General features: G+C 36.7%; 1 long non-coding RNA gene across 3 annotated transcripts; it reads left to right on the forward strand.

Annotated features, from left to right (window-relative positions):
• Positions 1-1950: 1950 nt before the first annotated feature.
• LOC147547383 (uncharacterized) lies at positions 1951-4107 on the forward strand. Of its 3 annotated transcripts, none has more exons than XR_015237762.1 (4): positions 1951-2123; positions 2241-2280; positions 2839-2999; positions 3266-4107. It is a non-coding gene; the product is annotated as an uncharacterized LOC147547383 (long non-coding RNA). The 3 variants fall into 3 exon arrangements; XR_015237763.1 differs by having other exon boundaries at positions 2022-2127; XR_015237764.1 differs by having other exon boundaries at positions 2059-2095.
• The last annotated feature ends 4531 nt before the right edge of the window (positions 4108-8638 follow it).

The raw sequence follows: 8638 nt of genomic DNA on the forward strand, positions 1-8638 counted from the left end.
TTTAAGTTGATCCTTATGCATGTGTTTGAGTGGATTCGAAACCCTAGACCTTCTCCCCATTGATTTCCTTCTATTATACTTGTCTATATAATTTGTTTTAGTATTTTATCACCAAAACCAACTTTGAAGAAAACTTGTGTTACTTTTAAGTTTAGGAACAAGTTTGACTAGTCTCTGCGGATCGACCCCGGTCTTACCGGGATTTTACTACTTGACCACCGTGCACTTGCGGTATAGACCTTCTAGGGAAAATTTTAAGGCCCATCACCTAGAGAGAAATTAGGCAAAAGATAGCAAAAAGGCCCGAAATAAGGGGTTTTGGGCCTAAATCGATTGGAGCACTTTTAGGGCTCGGATTGGGCTGAAAATCGGTGGGTCCATTCCTTATGTTAGGAAAATAAAATCTGACAATTTTGGCTGGGTTTGGACGTCCCCAACTCAGAGAATTGAGAAAATATCAACTAGTTGCTATTTTCGATAATTTCCTTAAATCTTATTCTAAAGGGTGTTTTAGGAAACCTAATTGGAGGTGGATTCTTATTAGGGTTCTATATAAACACTCTTAGGGCAGAGAATAAGGTGTGGAATTTCTCCTTAAGCTTTCTTACTCTACCACATCAAGTAGAGAGGAGAAAGTGAGCTAATTCCCAAGCTATCAACTAGTCAAGCAAGAAGAAGGTCTTCTTTATATCACACCACCATTGGAGTTCTAGCAAGCTTTCAAGGAGGGAGATTAAATACACTATTAGGTGTCCCAAGTAGAGGAGCTACAATTGGAGCTCTTGGTCTTCTTAATCGATTGGAAAGGTTCGAGGGAAAATAGCGATTAAGGTAATCATCTATTTTCTTATTAATCTAATTACTAGTTTATGCATGATGATCTTGGGAGTACTAATGTCAAGACATTAGATGTCTGAGATTCCGCTTATACGACATTAGTAGACACCACTAAAACCCAACAGATATGACCATAACCAAAGCATGACCATGGGTTTCAAAGACGAAGGGGTTCAAATTAGCCAAAATTTGAACATTTTGAGTAAATTTGTATGTGATTATAGTGATAGTTTTAAGAATGTTGATGCATATGTGTTGAGTTGATGAGTTTTGTGATTGTTAATGGTATTTGCATGAAAATCGAGTCTTTTTGTGTTTGTGTTGTGCCATGTGAGTGACATCTTAGTGAAGAAGAATCATCTCTAAGAGACCTAGAGTAGTCATTGGTGGAGACTTAACCCATGTGAGAGCTCAAAGCCTAAATTATCCTTCGAGTGTACTCTTCCGCGCTAACTCCGAGTAGAATGAAGAAATACTCAACCTCGTAACTATTATAAGAGCTCATTTGATCTCGTGTGCTCAAATTCTTTAGCCACTAGGAGTGACGTTAGGATAGCGAATTAACCTTGCCCTTGTAGTCTATGAAACCCGATGAGAATGCTAACTAGAGGAAGGCGGATACTCCATCACCATCTATCATCTTATATCCCGGGAATGAAGACATGAGATGAAACAAAGAAGAATGTCAAAATCAAGTATGAAAAGAAAGTTGATTGCAAGAATATAGTATTGTGTGAGTTGTGTTTGATTTATTTGTGTGAGCGTTCCTTGTTATGAAAAAAAAAAGGAATGAAAAGAAAGAAAAGAAAAAAAAATGATATGAAAAAAAAAATGAAAAAGGAAAAAATAAAGAAAGACAAAAAGAGAAAAAAAAAAGGGAGATTTGCTGTTTGGACCCCCTTTGATATAATCCACTTGCTGTTTAGACTCCCTTTTTCTATAGTTGCATTTTGGACTCCCTTTTTTAAATAAATAGTTATATATAACAGATTAAAAATATTTTGGAGATGAAAATACGATTTTACCTTGAGTATATGAGAAATACTAAATTACCCTCTACATAACCTAACCCAACCTATTTTTTTAACCACAAGTTAACTAACCCTTAACATTGACCCGCGAGACCAAACTCTGGTAAAATGCAACCCGTTTCCATCTAAAACCAAAAAATTGATTGACAGAAAGAAGAAAGAAAGAAACGAGCTTCATCTTCTCCATGTTCTTCCGTCCTCTCTCTATAACTGGGAACCAAAATCGAGTACGACAAGGAAACCGAGTATCACTTAGTCAGTGAGAAAGAAATCGAGCTTCATCTCCTCTATCTTCTACCATTCTCTCTCTAAAAGTTTGAGTATTTTTCTTGCAGACATTGATTGGGCTCTAATTTTGATTTTTTTTTGCAGAAATCGATTGGAAGATGTGTATAACAAATTCGACTAATCTGTAAGTTCTTTTTAGCTTTCACCTTTCTACAAATTATGAGTTTCATACAATTTTGGGTTCAAATATTTAGGGTTTCTGAAAATTAGAATTTTTTAAAAAAAATTAGGGTTGTTCGAATCATAGGGTTCTAAAAATAGGGAGAAACCTTCAATTGAAGCTTTGATTTTGTTGTATAAAATGTCATGATAGAATTTAATGATAGAAACTTCCATTTTCCAGATAGAATACTGAATATGTATTTTTTTTTAATCAGATATACTTTATATCAATTAATCAATGAAGCAATGGCTAAACAATTGTTTGCAACTTTATGAATCAAATCTCCTTCATAACTTAAAGGATTCTTATTCGATCCTGGTCCTTCGACGAATCCATCATTACATGTTTCTGCATTAGTTTTAACTGAACTAAGCATGATATGGACTGTTTCAAAATCCTTACTTGGGATTGCTTTCATTGCACTTTGAAGATTATCCACTGCACTACCAAAACTTTCCTTGCAATCTTCGATCCGAGAAATAATGGTTGATGGAGTTTTCGGATTTTTGGTGATTTTAGTTGCAGAATCAATTGCAGTCTGGGTGGTTTTGTTGCAAGCTTTGATTAATATTTGAAGAATGGAAGATGGGTCAGTTTTGGTATTGGGGGTAAGATAAGGAATGATAGAAGATATGCAAATTTCAGGATAATCTGTGTTAAAACAGAGTTTTTTAATGGAGGTAATCTAAATATGTATTGATTTCATCTTTCTTACTTAGCCAAGGAAAATGTCGACACTAAAACAGAGAACTTAGGAATATGGTGTATACTCAAGGTTCTACACAACTACCACCTATAGACACTAGTACATGAGAAGCTTATAGTATCTACATTCTAGTAGCTTATACCATCTACATTCTAGTAGCTAATTTGGTGAATATGCACATTAAAACCAAGATCCAATAACATAATAGTATACTTACTCACTCTTATATTAATATGGCAGGGACTGCTAATGCTAATGAAGGGGTTGATAATGCTACCAAGAAACGAAAGAAGTCGAGTGGTTCTTCGACCGGCAAGCCAAGAGGAAAATCTAAGCATGGCGACATTAACATATCGCAAATGGCGTCAAGAGCAGTTGGAAGAAATCAACGTAATAGTAACGTAACAATTAATGTTACTGTGAACAATTGATTGACCCTATTTTGTCGAATGGACCCTATTTTGTCGTATTATTCAATGCCGAACCATTTGGTGCTACATGAGAAGAGTTTTATTTATAGTCATGTTTTTAATGAATTTCGAACCATTTAGTATTTTGATGTTATTTGAAATAGTAAGCTACTGTCTTGTGTTCATTTTGATGTTTTTCGGACCATTTGTACTCATTGAAATAGCAAACTACTGTCAAGATACTCCAATTGCTACTGCCAAGATACTCCAATTGCTGCTCACTCGAAGCTGATACAGCTCGTGCTTTGCTTGATCCTATCAGTGGGAATTTCAACCTGATACATTTACGCCACTTACAAGAAAACGTCAACGACAACGAAAGAGTCTGAAGCTTGGGAAGCAGCAAAAAAACATGTGGAGGGTTGCATTTTCTTGCCATTCAAGAGAGCTTAGATTCAGATGATTGTGTTGGGTTTTGGCTCCCACTAGATTTACGCCCACCACCTGTTTAATCACTTAAAACCTAGTGTATTCAAGTAAGATGAAATAGTATGTGGGTAAAGTTGAACTTAGATGATTATGATGAGTCTTGGTTACTTATTCAAATGTTTTTCATTATTGTAATGTTGATCAATAGTTGTTAGAAAGTGAATTCCAAATTTTCAGGATTTAGGTGGCTTTTGGTTCTTGATATAGAATTATGGATAGATATGTATCCTTAGGGGTGGGAAAATGGCTCGAGAGCCTGTCACCAAATCGGATTGTCCGAGAGTCCACGATGGCTCATGGTTACCCGTTTCACGACTTGGGCTAGCTGGACCCGCACCCTAGGAATCAAGTAGTCAGGACTCAGGATGTCTGTGTTAGGTGCCTAGGTCACCCGGGGCCGACCTGCACATCAACTATGCAATTGACACAGCCCGGTAGATCGTTCGCATACAATCATTCTTTAATTACTGATTGTTATTGACATAATTACACCAAATTTTATCACAAAATGAAACAGAAACCCCATGAAAACAAAGAAAGAACATAAGATCAAAATAGAACCAATAACAGATTTTCTTCATATTAGGTCTCAAGATCAACCCAAATTCTTCAAAAACACAGTAAAATTGATATTGATTTCAACAAGGTTGATTGAGCATTGATTTCCAAACACATAAGCACATACATGTTTCTGAGAGATATAAACATAAACAACAAATGATAAACACATCAACATAATATCCTTCCAATCACCCTTCTGCTTAGGACTCAAGTTCTCTTTCATTCTCCTCCCAATTGTCTCAATACTGACGAAATTCTCGAAACCAATTGCTTATTTTCCTTCTCTTTGTGATCTTTGTCATCCTTTGGATCTGAAAAATTACTGATTGGTTCAGGGCTAATACAAATACAGAGAAATTGGTTCTTGAATTTAGTCTAAATGAAGAAATTGAATTGTTTTTGGTGCAAAAAGAATGCAGTTGATAGTGAAGTAGCCATGGAAGAGAAATGAGTTTTAATGGTGGTTTGATTTAGAATTATGAATCATGGTTGGAAGATAGGAGAAGATGGTTTATTGTTGATCCAATTTAGCAAGACTTTGTTGTCAAAAATTTTAAGTAACTAAAGAAGAAAAATCTTAGTTTGGAGATGAAAATAAACTCACTCAGAAACACACGATGGAAGAGGAAGATAGAGTTAAGTGCGACTTTAATTTTAACCTTGGTAGGGTCGGGCTAGACGGGTCTTTGGCTGAATATTTGGAGTTGTAGAGTTAAATAAACTAGGGGATCCTAAGTGCAATATTGATTATGTGAGGATAATTTAGGGATTATCTAAAATGTAACTTCATAGATGGAATATTCTCTTTTGATTCTCTCAAAAGGGAGTCCAAAATGCAACTCTGGAAAAGGGAGTCCAAACAGCAAGTGGATTATATGAAAGGGGGTCCAAACAGCAAATCTCCCGAAAAAAAAAAGAAGGAATAAAGTGGTTTATGTGTATGTTTGAGCATGTTAGCTCTTTTGTGTGTGAGTGATGTGATTGTATATATTTGTTGTGTTCATGATATAAGTATTCGAAGCAAGAAACGAATGTGGAAATGCTTAAGAGGTTCTATCATGAAGAGGTCGACATTCTCGGGAATCCACCATCATCGTCCATATCGTGTATTCGCTAACCTTTAGGAGGCATTCTTAGAGGGTAGAATGGGTGAGAAGGGCGAGTGAGCTTCCCCACTCCATTTAGTGGCTAATATCTTTTAGGAGATCAATCGTTCCAAAAATGTTGTCCTCACCCCTTTTATGTGTTGAGTCCATGTTAGTGATCACACTCACACATACAAGCGAACCATTCTTGAGTGATTTCATATTCGGAGAGTATGTCCGTGAGACCAAAGTCGAGGCGAAATGTACTAAACTAGGAATCAAGGTTTTGTGGCTTTTGAACATAGATGTTGTTCATTATGGTATGACACTTGCATTTTGGGGTAAGATCATTAGTGAAGAGGTCTTTAGCTTTTACATGAACTTGTTTACATGACTCATTATGTGTTGACATGTTTAAACCCTTCACTATATAAACCATGTTTATCTATGATTTGGATTTTGAACCCTTGTGCATTTGAAACTCGATGTTTGTGGGTATCATCTATGGAAACCCTCACGAGACCACACTCGTCCACTAGGGGTAACCTAGGGGTTTAACGGCTTGTTGCATATGCTAAATGCAACCGGGATGCCTCCGTAAGTGAGTTAGGCTTTTATTTTGTATTGTTTGCTCGAGGACTAGCAAAGTTTAAGTTTGGGGATGTTGATGTGACATGAAAATGTCACATTTGGAGCGCCTAACTTAGACTAATTAGTCCTTTTCGAGTATTATAAATGATATTTTATGTGTTTTTCATGTTAGGTACATATTTTGGAGTTTGCGTGTGATTCGGAATAAAGAGAGCAAATTATCACTATCATTTCATGTGCCCAAAATGGGAGAAGAAAACTTCAAGCAAGTCAAACAACAAGTGGAGTCAATGACGAGACCGACGGTGAAAACGGAAGTCAATTCGAAGTTTGGATGGAGAAGATGTGAATGAAAGTAGTCGAGGTTCGGTCTTGAAACAAGGATTCTATGAAGGAACCCCCTTTTGGTTCTAAATGTAGAGAGAAGCTGAAGGCACCCCCATGGTTTCTAGTTCAGAAGCCCAAAGCCAAGTCCAAACCCAAAAGCCCCAAGAAGAATGACAAGGAAATGTTATATGAACACCCTCTCTTTATGGATTCAAGTCAACATGGTCTAAATTAATTGAAGGACGCGGTTGCAGCTCTACACGGGACAGCTCGTTCGGACATCAGCTCTCTAGGTCGCGCACGCAGCAGCACGGAGTATCAGTGCACGGGACAGCCATGGAAACCGAACAACAGCTCGGACGGGATGCTTCCACGGGCTTCACAGGACGCGGCTACTGCTCGGACTTGCTCGAACTGCGGCTCCATGGCCACGACAAGCACGGGTGATGGGCCTAAAAGGTTACCCTAAATAGGTCTACACCCGCAAGTGCACGGGTGTCAAGTTGTAATAATTTCCGGTAAGACCGGTTCGTTCCTCAGAGACTCTAAGTGAAACCTATTCTAAGACTTGGAAGTAACTTGGTTTTTGGTTTTGATGAGGTTTTGGTAATAAAATAAAATAAATAAAATATTAAAATAAAATTACGGAAAGAAAATAATTACAAATGATACAAGGAACTCAAATGGGGGAGAGCCTAGGGTTTTCTGAATCCGTCTTCCTAACAATTCTAACGACAAATTAATTTTGGTCTGATTAGATAGTTCTTTATATAACTCAGGTTTTTAGTCCATGAACGGTCCAAAAACCCGGAAGATTTTATCGTTAAAATGGTAAAAACTTTAATAAATTGTCGAGAAAATGATTATTACGACTTCATCTAAACCCTAGATAGAAAATTAGTTCTTCATGATAAAGGATGGAAGCTTAAATATATGGAAAAAGGAAAGAAAAGTAGAAAAGTTGGATTTCTTACTGATTTTGTAGCCAAACAGAGCCTTAGGAAGTGATTTCCTTCTGTTTTTCCTGTTTTCTGCCAAACAGACCCTTAGGGAAAACGATTTTCTCGTCTTCCCGGAAACGGATTCCCTGTGGGAAAATTATTTTCTCACCTTCTCCAACTCTCTTTCTCTCTCTAACTTTCTGTTTCTTTTCTCTTAACCTCTTTCTCTCACTATAATCTCTGTTAATCTCTCTCTTTCTCACTTAAAAGAGATACAAAAATCAAAAGTATGAAAGAATGAAGATACTCTCTGTTTTTATTTCAAAACTAAATCTTTACATCTCTCTCTCTCTAACTTTGTAACATCAATCTCTCTCTGTTCTTTGTAATCTCTTTCTCTCTCACTAAGAAACAGAAATAAAAAGAATACAAGAAAAATTGAAAAGAAAACAAATAATCGAAACAAGCTAGAGATGATGATGATTTCTCTCTCTCTCTCTCTCTCTCTCTCTCTCTCTCTCTCTCTCTCTGTAATTCTTGTTTAGTTGAGCTCGAGAGGTTGATCCCCCCAACCGAGATGTCCCTTCAGTTGATTTCTGTTCCAAAACCCCCAAAGATGAGATGTTCCTTTGTCTAATAAGAGTTCCTGATTTATAGAGAAAGCAGACGAAAAGAATCCAAAATTCCAAATCTCTGTGGTGTGGCTGTCTCTCTATGTGATAAGATCAGCTGAATCCTTATTCAAATATTTCCTTCCCTCTTAAAAATCATCTTTAGTCTAATTTCTCTTATCTTGTTTCTTCATTGAGTCGAATCTGTCCTTTGATTTATGATATCTCCTTTAATATTAGTAGCAGCCCTTTCAATCGAAAATCTCTCAATTCAATCTTCATCCAACCGAATATCTCCATAATCCGAAAGTTTCTGTTTCTAAAACTCATTCCCTTTCTTTCTTATTTCCCTCTTTGATTAACAAACATATGCTTTCTCTTACTTAACCTCTCTTTCTTTCCTTTGCTAATTCGAGATACACACAAAAATGGAGCTGCTCTTGGTTTTCTCTCTCCACTGTTAGGAAACTTAAAAGGAATAAAATCCTTAAGTTTCTTTAAAAAGGAATCAAAGAAGAAGAAGGGGATAGGCACTGTTTTCTTCATCCATTTAATTGCTGGCTCATAGGGACTGATTTAGTGCTTCACGGAAGTAATA

Source organism: Eschscholzia californica, unplaced genomic scaffold, assembly GCF_041429995.1.
Source record: "Eschscholzia californica isolate CP2 unplaced genomic scaffold, dmEscCali1.0.p SCAF_3, whole genome shotgun sequence".
Lineage (NCBI taxonomy): Eukaryota > Viridiplantae > Streptophyta > Magnoliopsida > Ranunculales > Papaveraceae > Eschscholzia > Eschscholzia californica.